Source organism: Hibiscus syriacus, unplaced genomic scaffold (assembly GCF_006381635.1).
Source record: "Hibiscus syriacus cultivar Baekdansim isolate YM2019G1 unplaced genomic scaffold, ASM638163v2 tig00110597_pilon, whole genome shotgun sequence".
Lineage (NCBI taxonomy): Eukaryota > Viridiplantae > Streptophyta > Magnoliopsida > Malvales > Malvaceae > Hibiscus > Hibiscus syriacus.
Window position 1 is genome coordinate 6,775,388 of NW_024062795.1, and position 17,461 is coordinate 6,792,848.

The window sequence follows — 17,461 nt, forward strand, 5'->3', positions numbered from 1 at the left end:
AATTTTCTTTGTGCAGGTGAAAGCTTCGAAGCAATTGTAGTGGCTAGGCTAACTTTATTCCTTAATGTCAATGAAGCCGAAAAAAATTTCTACAAAAAAAAATAAACATACCAAGTTAGATATACCAAAAACTACACTGTCAAGATATACCAAAAACAAAACAATAAACATAAATAGTAGTTTATTCTTGAAACTAAAATTTGCAACACTGTTTTTGTCTTTTGGTTGAAATGAAAATCGCAACGAGATAATTAGAATCGCAACGCGGAAATGACTATCGCAACGAGAGAATCACAACGAGAGAATCGCAACGCGAAATGACTATCGCGACAAGACAATCGCAACGCGAAATGAAAATCGCAACCGCGAAATAAAAATCGCAACGCGAAATGAAAATCGCAATGCGATTTTTGTTTCGCGTTGCGTTTTTTATTTCGCGTTGCGATTCTCTCGTTGCGATAGTTATTTCCGCGTTGCGATTTTCATTCTCGAAACTATTCTTCTTCTGCATTACTTCAACCAAAAGACAAAACAAAGACAAATACTAACTTCACAGGCTAAACAGTTTAGCAGTATTGGCAGCAATCGAATAAATTTAATAAGAAATCTAAGTGAAATGGTTAATCTATTATTGAAATTACCAGTAAACTTATCATCAATCTCAATATGAAAAACCTAAAATAATGCAAAAATTTCAAAATAAAAATAAAAAAACTAACCCTCAGAGGTTGATTTTCCATTTCTGAATGATTGTGAGGGATTTTTGACTGTGAATGGTTGTGAGGGATTTCGCCGGCGATGGGGACGAAAATCTTCGGAGATGGGGATGGATTTCGCCGTAGAGAGTGAGAGATGGAGATGGGACTGAGTGTTGTGATTTTGGGTTTGAGGTTATGAGTTGCGATTACTGTGGACGGTTCAGTTTCCGATTTATTAAGAAAAAATTCGTGTTTGGAATTTGAAAAAAAAATACGCGTTAATACGAATGGCGCTATGTAAATCGCGTTGCGAAAGTCAGTATCTCGTTGCGATTTTGTATTATCGCATTGCGATAGTAAGTATCGCGTTACGATAGTCAGTATCGCATTGCGATTTTCCCAATTCGCGTTGCGATTTACTTATTCGCATTGCGAATTGGGAAAATCGCAACGACACTGTATACAATCGCAACGCGATTTCCAACTATCGCAACGCGAAATGCAACGCGAATTTGCGATAATGGAGATCGCGTTGCGAATTAGCGATCGCATTTCGATTTTGTTGGTCATTTTGGCAAATCCGGAAAAAGTTGGTTAAAATCGTATATTATATGGGATTTTTGGTCACTGAGGTTATTTTCTCTTTTATAAAAGTGTCCATACTTTTAACATATCAAGTAAATTTTACCGGTTTTGTCATAATGAATCTGGTTTTGTCATATTTTTACATGTTATATTGTAAAGTATATATCCTTTTTATAAAAGTGTCCATACTTATTTCACTGTGAAAATATATTTATTATTATCTTTGGTTAATATTGTTAAATTTAAATTCTAAATAATATTTTATAAAATATCAAAACAATCAAATAATTTTGTGTGTAAATGAAATTATTAAATTAATATTGTAGGTGGAAAACATGAAACACTATTAAAAAAAATTGAAACATAAATTACATAACTTTAAAAAAAGTATATATCATTTTTATAAAAGTGTCCATACTTATTTCACTGTGGAAAACATATTTATTATTATATTTGGTTAATATTGTTAAATTTAAATTCTAAATAATATTTTATAAAATATCAAAAAATCAAATAATTTTTTGTGTAAATGAAATTATTAAATTAATATTGTAGGTGGAAAGCATGAAACACTATTAAAAAAATTGAAACATAAATTACATAACTTTAAAAAAAGTATATATCAATTTTATAAAAGTGTCCATACGTATAAAAGTAGGTCTAAGCCATGAAGAAATATTAAAAAATTGTGCTACCGGTTCGTGTCGATCCAAATAAAAAATGTGTCGATCCAAAACGATATAACAGGTAAAACTATGACAAAACCGGTATAGAAATGATAAAACCGGTAAAGCGCTACCGGATACATTTAAAGTGTCGGTACTTTAATATAAGGATCGACACTTCGTGAATTTAAAAGAGAAGCAGTTTTAAATCCTATAAAGTGTCGATACTTTTAAAAAATGTATCGATCCAAAACGATATACCAGGAAAAAATATGATAAAACCGGTTACAAAATGATAAAACCGGTAAAACGTTACCGGATATATTGAAAGTGTCGATACTTTATATAAGGATCGACACTTTGTGAATTTAAAAGAGAAGCAGTTTTAGCGCCTATAATGTGTCGATACTTTAAAAAAATATATCGATCCACAACGATATAACAGGTAAAAATATGATAAAACCGGTATCAAAATGATAAAACCGGTAAAATGATACCTGATATATTGAAAGTGTCGATACTTTCGTAAGTACGTGTAATAAATAATCGACACTTTCAAAGAAATAGGTAATTATCCTTTCGAAAGTATCGACACCTGACATAAAAGTATCGACACTTTTGTATTTGTATCGATTAAATATAAATAACATATCCGATCAAAATATAAGCTAAATCTCCTCTGAAAATAGATAGAACGGACGGGTTTTTGAAATCGAAGCGTAATTGTTGATGCATTTCAGAAGGCGTTTCTAAAGCGAAGTTTGTTTGTTTGTTGCTGCAGTCGAATCGAAAAGTATGTTGTCGAAATCCTAATTTTTTATTATTACAGTAATCGCGATAGGATTTTTATGTGTTGTTTGGGGTTTGGTGTAAAGAAGCATTTGGGAACGATTGCAGGTAGAAAGTGATATTCAAGGAAAAATATAAATGTCGATACTTTTATTAAATATTATAGGTAGAAAATGATATTATAGGTTGTATAAATGTGCCGACACAGTTTGGTGTGGCCATTCAAATTCTTTTGAAGAAAACCGTTTTACCACAAGAGTAGTTATCTATATTTGTATATTGAATAAAGTGTATGTAACAAAATAATTTGATTTGCGTAAACTGATATATGAAGGAAAAATGGAGTCAATGGGTTGGAAAATTGTTGGTGGAGCAGATGACTTTGAAATTGAGGCCGAGACTCGAAAGCAACCCAAGGGTGGATATATGTACTTCTAGTAAGTATCAATGTCTTTTTGTTATTATTGTTGAAATGGTAATTGGATTAAAGTATCGATAAACTTTAAATTGATTACAAATTTTAAATGTTGACAGTATGGCCGAATGCAAAAGGATGAAGGAAGATGGCACACCGAGCGTGTAACACCCCCAACTCGTATCCGACCCGGATACGAGTCCGAAGTGTCACATTGACTTTTCAAACCTTGACTCTTAAGAAAAATCCCGGGAAAATTTTTAAAACTTTATTTAAATCAAAATAAAGACTTTATCAGAGTGCTCGTACTTAATGACTTATTACATGCCAACACTTTATACATAACCAAATACCTACTTTGTCAAATATTTCTGATCTGATCTTTTGGTAAGGAAAACTGACCTGTCTTGCTCCGTATCACTCCTTACTCTTCTCGAAACCTACGTGTGAAACAATCACACGCTAAGTCGAAGACTTAGTGAGGCATAACAACTTATAATGCACTTTAAAACATATATTGATACATGCATGTTCTGTTCTATCATGTTATAGCAATTCCATGCATTTTTCATATCGTATAAAATCATATCAGATTAATTGCAGTAAATACATACATACACATAATTCATCATTAACAGTTTATCATATAATCACATACATTTTCAATCAAACACTATACACACACAACATCATATAATTTCTATAGCATTTATCATACCACTAACTTATATTTGTTCATATCTCTGGATTAGCCCATGTACATATGTGAGAACTATCGATATGTGAGTCTATAGAGGTTGTGCACTATGCTGTCACCACAGCTCGTATAAATGCACCGAAGTGCCCCATAGAATTGCACCGTAGTGCCATATAATGATGTACATAAGGACCACATAGAATTCTTTAAGAATCATATACATATGCTAGGGATCAAGTATGTGTCTTTCCAGACTTCACATATGTTCCAAAGAATATACATATGTCCCGAAGAACCGCGTAGAATTGCACCGTAGTGCCATATAATAATGTCCATAAGGACCACATAGAATTCTTTAAGAATCATATACATATGCTAGGGATCAAGTATGTGTCTTTCCAGACTTCACACATGTTCCAAAGAATATACATATGTCCCGAAGAACCGCGTAGACCCTCGACTCTTGGCATGCCAACTATACCCCTAGCTCTCATGACACATAACATGGGCGTTATCATTTATTTCATTTCAAATATTCACATAAACTTGTAATTCACTTTCACATAGCTTCTTTTCATATGATCACATAGTCACGTAGTTCACTTACACGTAGATCATTTCCATATAATTCACATGTCACATATGTCATGTTTTCATATAATTTCTATCATTTCTCACCCAATCACCTTTATTCATGTACACATACTCATCATATCTTGTTCACATATGATCATATACTTCATATAACAGATAGGAACACTTTCACGTAGCTTATAATCATAGGTTTTGTCTCATAACATATACTTGTTTTCACATATCTATTTCATATCAATTCTTATACCATCACATAATTCCTTTAACATACATAACATATCGTGTAACATTATAATAGAAATACTTATAAGTCATATCACTTAGAGCACATATACTTATAGTCACATTGCTTATATCTTAATCTTATGCCTTCTCTTAGATATATATATATATATATATATATATATTCACATGTTCAGGTAATCCACCATTTCATCACATAATTGTGTATTCATATAACTCATTTCATTTCATTTCATATCTATCTATATATATATCCTCAAGATTATCCTAATATAAATCATATAGCACTCTTATATTTCGTATTCATATTCATCTAGGGCAGACTTATAAACATATCTCACTTCTATTATTTCTCTATATATAATCTAATCTGTTTACTTAATTCAATTTCATATAACTCCTATAATCTTCTCATATAACTTCATAATTTTCTATCATACAACCCATGTGTTATAGTTTTATTTAAACATATGAATCTTTCCCATCTAGCTTATCTTATATGTTCATCTTATCATTTATGTTCAAATCTCCTATTTAGTGTACTATTCTCACTTCATCCTATAGATCAATATTATCCAGCTTATTTCACTTATCATATAATAATAATTATATTTTACTATGATCACATAATTTATATCTCATATAATTCATAACCTTTCTTATGGAATTACTTATACTTTATCATCCAACACATAAAAGAACAGATCAATCCATATAATCAAGCATACATACATGCATATTCCACTCATGCCTTTAATCATGAATTCATGTGTAACACTTTAGGAAATAGACTCATCGCAAGTCTTATTCCCATCGCACATCGTATACTATTGAATATGCACTCTCCTGGCCTCACTAGTCAATTCCAATCTCTTATCTTTCCCTTGATCAATCTTACTTGCCAAACGTTCCGGAATTTCTTTATGCGTAGAATCTACATAAATGTACATTTCGAGGTAATCATTAGATACCTACACCTTTTAATTAGATACTAGCAACTTAAACGAACTTATTAAACCAATATTCCCATTTTTCCTTTAGGGGGAATCGGTTCCCTATTGAGGGGGTATCGATTCCCTCATGACATTCTGGAAATTTTGTCGTTTGAAGGGGTATCGGTTCCCCTTGAATGGGTACCGATTCCCCTTGCCCAGAAATCATATTTTTAACCCGAAAATTACTTCATTTCCTCTCAAATACTTCATATATCATCCCCTTTTCATTCTTAACTCTAGTACACATACTTAAACTAATCTATATTCATTTATTTCATCTTAAACCTCAAAATCCTATATTCCATACGAGATTCAAAAAATCATACCAAATTTTCAATGTGTTCTAAATCCAATTCTAACACTTTATACTTCTTAATTAGATTGATGACAAGTCAAATTCATCCTTAGAATTTCAAAAACCTTTCTATATCAAAATTTCATTTCTAATCTTTTAATAGAAATTCCTTTCTAATTCTCCCTTCTTGATGTTTTAAGTTTATACAAGCTTTCCTTAAGCTTATATAACCCCCAAAGATTCAAAACCAACTTATAAATTCCAGAAATTAACAGTTAAAAATCAAACTTACCTTTAAGCTGGAGCTACGAGAAGAAGAAGAAGAGAGCAAGAAGAAGGCTTCCAGAACTCTCCCAAAACCCACGTATCTCACCTGTATTTAAAGGAAATACAAAATATCCTTTAAGCTGAAAAGACTAAATTGCCCCTTTAATTATCCATCTATGCTATTCAATCCATCATCAAAATTCTTTACTTAAATCCCAACACTTTTAACTTATTTCAAAATTGAGCACACAGTTTCCAAAATTTATATTTTAGTCACTGATCCGGCTTTTGGGGATGTTACAAATCTCCCCTCCTTATAAGAAAATTCGCCCTCGAATTTTCACTGAACATCTTAGTAAGAACATATCTTCTAATGTTCTTATGTTGCTTCCCTGACTTATTCTTTCTTGTCATCATAAGAAACTTACTTTTCAATCCTTAAGTTTCCAACGATCTTTTTCGTTTATACATTCCTCTTCTGTTGCTTATCATATAAATAATAACCAGTAATACCAATCCATTGTTGTCTTTTCTCTCATTCAATTATGCATTTTTCCTTTGACCTTTCTAAAATTCCATATAATGTCACTCATCACGTTGACAGTACATCCATCTCATTACTCTATATCATAAATCCATCTATTTCTTCATAACTCTCTAATTACCTCATAACCATACCAAACTTGTATTTCATCATCATTTGACCAAAACACAACTTTAGATCTTCTTCAATGTGATTAAACATATACTTTAAGGAGTCAAACAATATTTTCACATCACCTTGCACACTTGTCTTATTTCTATATCAAAATTGTTCTCTATACTTCCATATTTATCGTATCTGATTCTTTTAAATGAATCCCTTTCGTTTCTTTATTCCTTATTCCTTATACATCAATCATATATTTCCTTTCATATTCACATACTCTGGTCTTATCACTTATACTCATCTTTATGTACCAATCTTCATTGCATCCTCATTACTCTGATAACCCATTTCTTATACATAGCTTCATTCTTTATCATTTATTATACTTGTATTTCCTTCCTGAAGGTTCCATGCAAATACTTATCTCTGTTTCTACATCATAGCTATCTGCTCAGAATATACAACTATATTCAAATTCACATCATAATCAATTAACTCCACTATATCTTTCCTCCACTCTTAAAACTCTAGCACCTTTACTCTGACAGTTAGATAATAACTTTTGTTAAATCTAGGGCACAAGCCCTATTATACCAATCATATACATCCTTTCCAATCTAGATTATCTCAAAATTCGCTTACTCAACTTATCAATTTCACCTCTATTCTCAACATCCTGAAATTTCTTTTGCTCAAACTCAACATTCTGACTTCCTATGTCCTATAATCTGATCATCGATATACACATTCTCAAACTCTTCTTATCAATCCTCAGCTTTACTTAAATATACAAATTCTTACTTCCTTTTCCTTTAATATACCTCATTACTATGATCCAACTATGCAACTATATCCAGATCCATTGCAGATCTGGTTATCATATCCTGACAATATCTTATAATCTTATAATTCCAGTACATTTTTATCACATACTCTAGTTAGCCAATGCTAACTCTTTCCATCTTAACAGCAAACCCTTATCATAAACATACTCTTGTTTATGCGCAATATTATCACTTCGTTTCAAACTCATAAGCTCTGACTTATACATCTTATACGCTTGTCACTGATGCACTTATCCTTGAGTTCTTCTATACGTAATCATCACGTCATTAGATCTTTTTAACATTCTTATGGTGACACCCGTTCACCATCTTCTATCTTATTCACATAATAGCAAAACTACTCTACATCGTTTTTCCGATTCCAAACGATGAAAATTTTCTATCATTATTCAGATATGATTTCAGCTTTCTGAAATCAACTTTTGATCTTACTAGGCATTTCCTGAGGTGTCCGCTCTTCATCCTGCCTGGCCAGGGCAAGTGAATAGCTATCACAATCAGGAATATCACCTTCCACTTACTTCGAAATTATCTCGATCGGATTTCTACTGTATTAAACTATTCTTATTTTATTAGCAAGACAACGTATTCCTTACACTATCAGATCAGAAATTTTTCAATCTATGTTGGCATGTACACCTTTTATGACATTTTGGACTTCGGTTTATGCCGAGAATCGGCTAAACCATGGCTATGATACCATTAAATGTAACACCCCCAACTCGTATCCGACCCGGATACGAGTCCGAAGTGTCACATTGACTTTTCAAACCTTGACTCTTAAGAAAAATCCCGGGAAAATTTTTAAAACTTTATTTAAATCAAAATAAAGACTTTATCAGAGTGCTCGTACTTAATGACTTATTACATACCAACACTTTATACATAACCAAATACCTACTTTGTCAAATATTTCTGATCTGATCTTTTGGTAAGGAAAACTGACATGTCTTGCTCCGCATCACTCCTTACTCTTCTCGAAACCTACGTGTGAAACAATCACATGCTAAGTCGAAGACTTAGTAAGGCATAACAACTTATAATGCACTTTAAAACATATATTGATACATGCATGTTCTGTTCTATCATGTTATAGCAATTCCATGCATTTTTCATATCGTATAAAATCATATCAGATTAATTGCAGTAAATACATACATACACATAATTCATCATTAACAGTTTATCATATAATCACATACTTTTTCAATCAAACACTATACACACACAACATCATATCATTTCTATAGCATTTATCATACCACTAACTTATATTTGTTCATATCTCTGGATTAGCCCATGTACATATGTGAGAACTATCGATATGTGAGTCTATAGAGGTTGTGCACTATGCTGTCACCACAGCTCGTATAAATGCACCGAAGTGCCCCGTAGAATTGCACCGTAGTGCCATATAATGATGTCCATAAGGACCACATAGAATTCTTTAAGAATCATATACATATGCTAGGGATCAAGTATGTGTCTTTCTAGACTTCACACATGTTCCAAAGAATATACATATGTCCCGAAGAACCGCGTAGAATTGCACCGTAGTGCCATATAATAATGTCCATAAGGACCACATAGAATTCTTTAAGAATCATATACATATGCTAGGGATCAAGTATGTGTCTTTCCAGACTTCACACATGTTCCAAAGAATATACATATGTCCCGAAGAACCGCGTAGACCCTCGACTCTTGGCATGCCAACTATACCCCTAGCTCTCATGACACATAACATGGGCGTTATCATTTATTTCATTTCAAATATTCACATAAACTTGTAATTCACTTTCACATATCACTTATCACATAGCTTCTTTTCATATGATCACATAGTCACGTAGTTCACTTACACGTAGATCATTTCCATATAATTCACATGTCACATATGTCATGTTTTCATATAATTTCTATCATTTCTCACCCAATCACCTTTATTCATGTACACATACTCATCATATCTTGTTCACATATGATCATATACTTCATATAACAGATAGGAACACTTTCACGTAGCTTATAATCATAGGTTTTGTCTCATAACATATACTTGTTTTCACATATCTATTTCATATCAATTCTTATACCATCACATAATTCCTTTAACATACATAACATATCGTGTAACATTATAATAGAAATACTTATAAGTCATATCACTTAGAGCACATATACTTATAGTCACATTGCTTATATCTTAATCTTATGCCTTCTCTTAGATATATATATATATATATATATATATATATATATATATATATATATATATATATATATATATATCACATGTTCAGGTAATCCACCATTTCATCACATAATTGTGTATTCATATAACTCATTTCATTTCATTTCATATCTATCTATATATATATCCTCAAGATTATCCTAATATAAATCATATAGCACTCTTATATTTCGTATTCATATTCATCTAGGGCAGACTTATAAACATATCTCACTTCTATTATTTCTCTATATATAATCTAATATGTTTACTTAATTCAATTTCATATAACTCCTATAATCTTCTCATATAACTTCATAATTTTCTATCATACAACCCATGTGTTATAGTTTTATTTAAACATATGAATCTTTCCCATCTAGCTTATCTTATATGTTCATCTTATCATTTATGTTCAAATCTCCTATTTAGTGTACTATTCTCACTTCATCCTATAGATCAATATTATCCAGCTTATTTCACTTATCATATAATAATAATTATATTTTACTATGATCACATAGTTTATATCTCATATAATTCATAACCTTTCTTATGGAATTACTTATACTTTATCATCCAACACATAAAAGAACAGATCAATCCATATAATCAAGCATACACACATGCATATTCCACTCATGCCTTTAATCATGAATTCATGTGTAACACTTTAGGAAATAGACTCATCGCAAGTCTTATTCCCATCGCACATCGTATACTATTGAATATGCACTCTCCTGGCCTCACTAGTCAATTCCAATCTCTTATCTTTCCCTTGATCAATCTTACTTGCCAAACGTTCCGGAATTTCTTTATGCGTAGAATCTACATAAATGTACATTTCGAGGTAATCATTAGATACCTACACCTTTTAATTAGATACTAGCAACTTAAACGAACTTATTAAACCAATATTCCCATTTTTCCTTTAGGGGGAATCGGTTCCCTACTGAGGGGGTATCGATTCCCTCATGACATTCTGGAAATTTTGTCGTTTGAAGGGGTATCGGTTCCCCTTGAATGGGTACCGATTCCCCTTGCCCAGAAATCATATTTTTAACCCGAAAATTACTTCATTTCCTCTCAAACACTTCATATATCATCCCCTTTTCATTATTAACTCTAGTACACATACTTAAACCAATCTATATTCATTTATTTCATCTTAAACCTCAAAATCCTATATTCCATACAAGATTCAAAAAATCATACCAAATTTTCAATGTGTTCTAAATCCAATTCTAACACTTTATACTTCTTAATTAGATTGATGACAAGTCAAATTCGTCCTTAGAATTTCAAAAACCTTTCTATATCAAAATTTCATTTCTAATCTTTTAATAGAAATTCCTTTCTAATTCTCCCTTCTTGATGTTTTAAGTTTATACAAGCTTTCCTTAAGCTTATATAACCCCCAAAGATTCAAAACCAACTTATAAATTCCAGAAATTAACAGTTAAAAATCAAACTTACCTTTAAGCTGGAGCTACGAGAAGAAGAAGAAGAGAGCAAGAAGAAGGCTTCCAGAACTCTCCCAAAACCCACGTATCTCACCTGTATTTAAAGGAAATACAAAATATCCTTTAAGTTGAAAAGACTAAATTGCCCCTTTAATTATCCATCTATGCTATTCAATCCATCATCAAAATTCTTTACTTAAATCCCAACACTTTTAACTTATTTCAAAATTGAGCACACAGTTTCCAAAATTTACATTTTAGTCACTGATCCGGCTTTTGGGGATGTTACAGAGCGGTTCGGTATGTAAAATGAAATTGACATTGAGTAGTATTTAGTGTTAATGTATTGATTAAGAAACGTTTATGTTTTATATTAGGTGACAAAAGATGTGAGGTCCAAATGGAATTCAATGAGTGATGCTGAAAAGGAACCTTACATCACACAGTCAAGGAATGATAGTAAAGAATACAAAGAACGGAGGAAAGCACATGAAAATAAGGTATTCATTAAACTTGTAAATACGTTGATACAAAATATATAAGAACTATAACATTATATATTGTTAAAAAATGTAGGAAGTGTCGACAAGATGCAGCATTAAAAGGGTGAATTTATTAATTAAACACCTTAAGGAGAAGGGTCAGTTGAATGTGCTGGGAGAAATAGGTTTTGGATCGTTGGTAGGAGTAAGGGATCGACCTATTCGAAGGGAATTGTGTCGATCCTTGATGGCGCAATTTGATGTCAGGCAATGTATTGCTAAATATGGTGATTTTTCATTTCCTCTCGGGATCTCATGTGCTGCAGCCGTATTGGGGGTAGAAAATGAAGGCAAAAGTGTTGTAGAAGTCTGTAAGAGTAAGGACTGGAAAGCACTTGCCTCCAAATATGGTTTGAAGCATAAGGTGACATATGCTGAAATTGAAGAGGAAATAAAAAGTGGATCTTACGTTGGGGATGAGCTGAAGGCCAGAGTTCTATTATACCTTGTCGGTATCTTTCTTTGTCCAACGGGTAATACGTCAACGAACAAAGAACATATGAAACTCATTTGTGATGAAGGCTTGAAGGGTGAATTCAATTGGGCTGAATATATCCATTCGAGATTGATTGAATCAATAATCACCTTTAAAAAGGGTAGCCATAGATACCTCAAAGGGTGCATAGCAATCTTAGAGGTAAATGAGTTGAAGAACTTTTTTGTGTTTTTATATAAAAATATAAATTTTATTATAAATGCAGGTTGCACTGTTCGATTTTTGGTCGGGCTGTGAGGCAGTGCCGGCTTATGAAAGAACCGGAGTGGCACACATCCGTGCATGGGGAAGGAAGAGGTGGTTAGAGTGATGGTGAAGTTGAAGTTGGATAGAGCGAAGAAGCAAGAAAGGGTAATAAATGTAATTAAATAATATTAAGAATATAATCAATGTCTTAATATTGTAATTTAATTTTGAAGGTTATTGGCAAGGATGTAGAGGAGGCAGTGGAGGCAGAGGAGAAGAAAGGAGGGTTGGTTGTATTGGAGGATGACGGTGAGTGGGACGATGGTGAGGGAAAATGTAGTAACTTCGACATTTTGATGTCTGAATTGGCTGATATCAAAAAAATCCAATTTTAAATCATGCAAAGACAATCAAGAGTCGAAGAGAAACTTGAGAGAGTCGAAGATACACTTGAGAGGCATAAGGGGGTAGTGGAAGGAAAAATAGATGGAGTGGTGAAAGAAGTAGAGGTGTTGAGGGGTGAAGTGGTGAAAGAAGTTGGGGTGTTAAGGGGTGATATTAAGATGGTGACGGGTGAAAAATTTGAGGGAGTGGTGAAGGAGGTTGTGGAATTGAGGAGTGAACTTACGGGGGTGAAGGGGGTGGTTGATAAATACTTGGATGAAGGAGATCAATTGAAGGGTGAAATAAAAGAGATGAAAAGCTATGTAGAAAAAAAATACGATGAACTGAAAAAATATGAAGAAGAAAAGAGGGAGGAGGAAGAAAAAGAGATGGAAGAAATGAGGAGGAAGAAAGTCAATGTCATTTATACACCGGAGAGTGTTATAGCAGCAGATTTGGATTCGGAATGTCCTGCACCCCAGAAGAATAAGCAGAAGGTAAGTTGAATAAAAGAAAACTTAATTTGATTTTTATTATGTTATTGTGACAAAAATTTGTATGCAAAATTGTAGGTTGAAAAAGCGGATATTCCAAGCGGAATTGATTACATCGAAGCTGCAATTTGTGATTATTTATGGAATAGCGAGTTAGAATCGGAGTAAGTGAAATATATTGTTTTGTGAGTGATATTTAAATATTTCATGACAACATATTAATCCTAATGATTCATACAGATATTATGTAATCTCAATGGGAAATCAATTTGCTACTGTATACGACGTTGCAACGTTGAAGCCTACGGAATGGGTTGGCGGTGTGGTAAGTAGAAAGTAGAAAATGTTAAAACTTATTGAATTTGTTCTGATTGTGTAATTAATTTTGTTAGATTATCGATTTGCTCGCCTGGACAATATGCTACGATTCTCAAAAGTCACTCCAGAGGATTGGCTACCTTCCATACCTCTTAGCGGTGAGTTAAATTAATAAATGTTGAAAAATAGTGTTATAGAAGGTAAATTAATAATGTTTGTTGCGTAATTACAGCAACAGGCGTTGGATGCCAACAACAAAGAAAGTGTTGAGAGTATTTCTACCTTCTGGGGTCTCATATTGGATAACTATGTGAAATTCACCGACTGTGAGAAGGTAAGACACCATACCAATTGCAAATGATGTTTTCGGATATAGAATGTTGAATTTTGTCAAATTGGGTGTGAAATTTGTTGCAGATCATGATCACAATAAACTACCATAATTCACATTGGTATCTGTTGGTGTTGGATATGGTAGATCGTGTTGCAACAATATATGATAGTATGTTTACAACTGAAGCAGCTAAACAGAGAGTGAAGGATGCTAAGAGATTGGTATGTATGTATGTATGAAAGGACATTATGTAAATTATAATGCATAATTTTTTTGGTGCATAACTTCTTCTATTTTAATGCAGATTAAAATATTAGATTCTTATAATAAGAAACGCATTTGGGTTGAATCATGTGGATCTCTAGGAAAGTATCCCTTGAAAAATTTCAAATTTGTGGAGCATAAGAAGAATAAGCAATTGAATGGGTATGAGATGTTATCACAAATAGAAAGCTTAATTTATGCAGTATTCATCATAATTGACATGTGTGGTTTTCAAATTTTGTAACAGACATGATTGCGGCATGTATGTGATGATGTGGATGGAATCGATCGGTTCTACAGGGGCAACTGGTGATTTTATAAGTGGATAGAAAAATTCGTTTGTGGTAAAATTGTTAAAAGTCGTAGATTGAATGCTGTAGTTGACAATACTTAACGTTCTGACAATTTGAATATAGGTTGTTGGAGACTGGGATCGATCGCGAATATTAAACGATCTCGTAAGCCACAATCAAAATGAACGAAGATAGGATATAACAAAAGCTGCCATATTACATAAGAATAACAAAAGGATGCAATGATGTAAATATAGGGTTAATTTTGTATAAGATTTATAATTTTGTATACGATTTATATTTTTGTATGTGAATATAATTATGAATGAGATGAGAAAAGTTAGCAGTATGTTGTTGTACATGTTTCTTATACACATTAAGGGTCATGTTGATACTTTGAAGTAAAAGGCAAATTTACAATATGGCCAACAGGGTGCAACCATAAAGTGTCGATCCATATATAAAAAGTGTCGATCCCAAAAACATCGAAAACCAAAAGTATAATGTAATATGTAATTTTTCAATCTAACCGGTACAAGTATACTGGTTTTATGAGAGAATATGTCTAAATAATGTGTCGACACTATTTTAGTTTGTGTCGATATTTTTGTTCCAGAATGAATGGAAAATAGGGTGCAACCATAAAGTGTCGATCCATATATAAAAAGTGTCGATCCCAAAAACATCGAACCCAAAAGTATAATGTAATATGTAATTTTTCAATATAACCGGTACAAGTATACCGGTTTTATGAGAGAATATGTCTAAATAATGTGTCGACACTATTTTAGTTTGTGTCGATATTTTTTCCAGAATGAATGGAAAACAGGGTGCAACCATAAAGTGTCGATCCATATATAAAAAGTGTCGATCCCAAAAACATCGAACCCAAAAGTATAATGTAATATGTAATTTTTCAATCTAACCGGTACAAGTATACCGGTTTTATGAGAGAATATGTCTAAATAATGTGTCGACACTTTTTAGTTTGTGTCGATATTTTTGGTCCAGAATGAATGGAAAACAGGGTGCAACCATAAAGTGTCGATCCATATATAAAAAGTGTCGATCCCAAAAACATCGAACCCAAAAGTATAATGTAATATGTAATTTTTCAATATAACCGGTACAAGTATACCGGTTTTATGAGAGAATATGTCTAAATAATGTGTCGACACTTTTTAGTTGGTGTCGATATTTTTGGTCCAGAATGAATGGAAAACAGGGTGCACCCATAAAGTGTCGATCCATATATAAAAAGTGTCGATCCCAAAAACATCGAACCCAAAAGTATAATGTAATATGTAATTTTTCAATCTAACCGGTACAAGTATACCAGTTTTATGAGAGAATATGTCTAAATAATGTGTCGACACTTTTTAGTTTGTGTCGATACTAATTTAAATATCAAGTGTTTTTCCACCGTTCACTATATATAGTACTCTTAATCGAGAAACCCTAAACATAAAGGCAAGCAGGCAGAAGATAACTCTTCTTCTTTCTTCTACCGTTATCATAAGTGACGATCAGATATTCAGGTAAATTTATCGATATTTTATGGGTTTGATTGATTTCTATATTGGAGCTTTTTTCCTGAATGTGTTTGTGTTCCATTGTAATAGCATCCAACCAAAATGGCTCCAAAACGTCAGCGTCAGAAACGAGGTCTTTCTCAAAGCTCTTCTCAACCAAGTTCTTCTCAACCACAACCTCCTTCTGTAACAAACGATTCTTCTGAGGAAATCAGGTCATTCGAAACTCTGAACTTTAGATCCGATATGGAGAAACAAAGATGGCAGACGAGTTTTAAAGTAAGGAAGATTCGTCCCGAACGTGTCATTGACCTGGGTTTCTTGTTTGATGATAAATATGCATTTAGTTTTAAATCCACATTTACATCTTGGGGTTGGCTTGAATTCCTTGGTGTAGAACCAAGATATTATCCCAACCTAGTTAGAGTCTTCTACAACAATGCTTCCTTACAGCACGAGCCTAATAAGACTAATATAATAGGAATTAATACACATGTCATGGGGAAGGATATATATATATCTCCAGAAACTATTGCGGAGGGTTTAGGTGTAGCGAATACAGGGGATTCAGATGAAAATGGTGTAGATTGATCTACAATTAAACGGGTTGCTAGAAATAGCCCAATCCACCTCGATGTAGAGTCGAGAGTGTTTCATAAAATGCTCACATGGTATATCCGGCCTAGTGGGGGAAAACATTCAACGCTTCGAGACAGCGATTATTGGTGGATAGCAAAGTATAAATCCAAAACGGCTCCAAACATTGCAAAACTCATATTTAATACAATTGTATATATGGTCACAAAGGGAGCAACAATTTCAACTACACTACCATATGGATGTGTCATCACCCATCTGTTGAAGAAGAAGGAAGTTGATTTTTTGCATGACGCCCCTGTTCGATTAACCCGCAAGATTGACATGGTATTTATTAAAAAAACGGGATATGATTTTGTTGAAAAACTCGGTTGGAAGCGTGTCAAGGAGGTCGGATTAGATCAAGAGAGGGAGGAAATTGACCCCGTTGGCCATGAAGAAGAGCAACCAAGTGGAGACGCAATGATGGAAGAAGCTCCAGTTGCACAGGATGTCACAATTAAGACCGTGATGGAATACATGGTCAATTTTCGGGAGCATATTGATTCCCTTGTGAGTGGAATGCGATCCGATATTTCATCATTGCAA